This window comes from Muscardinus avellanarius (genome assembly GCF_963383645.1).
Source record: "Muscardinus avellanarius genome assembly, chromosome: 3".
Classification (NCBI taxonomy): domain Eukaryota; kingdom Metazoa; phylum Chordata; class Mammalia; order Rodentia; family Gliridae; genus Muscardinus; species Muscardinus avellanarius.
Window position 1 is genome coordinate 109,827,125 of NC_137788.1, and position 2,387 is coordinate 109,829,511.

Below are 2,387 nucleotides of genomic sequence, written 5' to 3' on the forward strand. Positions count from 1 at the left end.
GGGGACGCGGGCTGGGGCCGCTCTAGGGCTGGACCCCGGGCATCCCCCGGGCGGGGCGCAGGGGCGAGCGGGGCCGGGGCGCGGACCCGAGAGCTCAGCGCGGACGGCCGGGGCGCGGAGGCCGGGGCGGAGGCCGGGGCGGAGGCCGGCGGCGCGGGCGGAGGGAGGGCGGGGCCTCCATTGTGCAGAGGCGGCCGGGCCGCAGCCAGTGGCGTGCAGGAGGAGGACCGGCCCTCGGCCGCCGCAGCTGCTGGGGTGTTTTTTTTGTTGTTGTTGTTATTTTTTAAAATTATTTTTGTTTATTTTATTTTTATTTTTTTGGTCCTGGGGATTGCACTAAGGGGCATTCTATCCGTTCTACCTCGGAGCTACCTCCCGGCCCATTTATTTATTTATTTATTTACTTACTTACTTATCTATTTATTTACTTATTTGCTTACTTATTTAGTTAGTTTTGTTTAGTTTTACTTAGTTTTGTCTTGAAACTGGGTCTCTCTGAGTTCCCGAGGCTGGCCTCGAACCCACGATACTCCCCGGTCAGCCTCCCAGGACTGGGAAGACCAGAGGTGTCCCGGAGCTTGGGGTCTCCTGTCCAGTCCCACTCCCACCCCAGGAGCGTTTATCCGGGTTCCCCGCCCCAGCGGTGCAGCCCTGGGCCTCCTGAATCTCCTCTGAGTCGGTGGCTCTCTTCCAGCTGCTTTGTCCCTAGGCCATTGGTTTGCTGGCCTGGCACGACTTAGCGCCCAGTACTGCCCACCCAGAGGAGAGCTGGTGACGTCTGCCAGAGTGCCCGAGTGCGTCCTGGGTTCTCAATAGGTTTTTTATTTTTATTTTTATTGGGGAGGTGGTTGGGATACTAGAGGCTGAAGCCAGGGGCATTCTACCTCTGAGATACACCCCAGCCCTCTTTATTTTTTATTCTGAGACAGGTCTGGCTGAGTGGCTGAGGGTCTCACCAGGTTGCTGAGGCTGGCCTCTAACCTGTGGTCCCGTCCTGGTCTCCCAGGTGCTGGGATTGCAGGTGTGCGCCATTGTGCCTGGCTAACTAAAACTCCCTTTTAAAGCCTTGCCGCGTTGAGTGCTGCAGTCCTGCCCCGCTCAGCGTCGGACGCTCCCATCTCCCACGGGCGGGCTTCTCCCTGGCTTGCAGGTAGACAGGGGCCCCTCGCACAGCTCCGCGTCCCGGTCTGTTCCCACGGTCACCTGTGGCTCAGGCCCCTGGCCTTCCGAGCCCTCCAGTGTCCTGGTCATTTTCTCTCTGGACGGGCTCCATTTTGGAGGGCGGCAGAGCGCTGGAACCCTTTCTTCTCTCCAGTGAGTGCTGGTTTTGTTTGTTTGTTTATTTGTTTTTGCAGTACTGAGGATGGAACCCAGGGGCATTCTACCTCCGAGCTCCACCCCCAGCCCTATTTTTTATTCTTTATTTTGATACAGGGTCTCACTAAGTTGCAGAGGGCCTAAATAGCTGAGGCTGGCCATGAACCATAATCCTCCTGTCTCAGCCTCCCAAATGCTGAGATTACAAGCATGCGCCGGGACGCCCGGGGTTTTAATGTCCTTTCCGCCTTTGGCAACACGAGTGTTATGCTGGTTCCCTCGGTCCCGCACTGTCCAGCTGTATTCTCCAGTTAACCCAAGCGCGGGCTTTGGCATTTCTACCCACTGAATAGTAAGGTAGTGTGGGGCCCATTTTTATACTGTTGAAATCTTCCTGGCTTTGCTTTTTCTTATTTTTCTTCCAGTTTGGGTAATTTCCAAATTTGATAAATGTATTTTTCACTGGGCATGGTGGCGCACGCTTGTAATCCCAGCATCTGGGAGGCTGAGACAGGAGGATTGCGGCTCACGGACAGCCTCAGCTACTTAGTGAGGCCCTTTGCAACTCAGTGAGATCCTGTTTCAAATTAAAGAATAAAATATAGGGCTAGGGGTGTAGCTCAGAGGTAGAATGCCCCTGGGTCCAATCCCCAGTATTGCAAAAACAAACAAAAAAAGCGTATTTTCTGTCTTAAAGCATTAATTCTTAAAAAGCATGTTTATTCAGATGGGGACAAATTATAGAGCTCTGCCCGCAACCTAAGTGTCTTCTAACTTGCCTTGTATCCATGGAGCAGGGCCAGGCCCCAGGCCCCAGGCCCCGCGTGCCAGTCAGTGCTCCGCCAGCCCAGGCCTTCTTGCCGGCGCTGGCCCTTGGATGTGTGCCCAGCCCATCAGACATGTTAGGTTTTTGGATTCTATGTCAAAACATGTTGCTTGAGCCAGGCAACATATGTGCGTGTGTCTGCTAGATAGCAAGCACTCGGCCCGCCCCGCCCCGCCCCGCCGCTTTAACCTGCGGCTCCTGGCTGGGTCCAGGTGAGGAGGGGTCAGGAGGGGGCTCCCTTCTC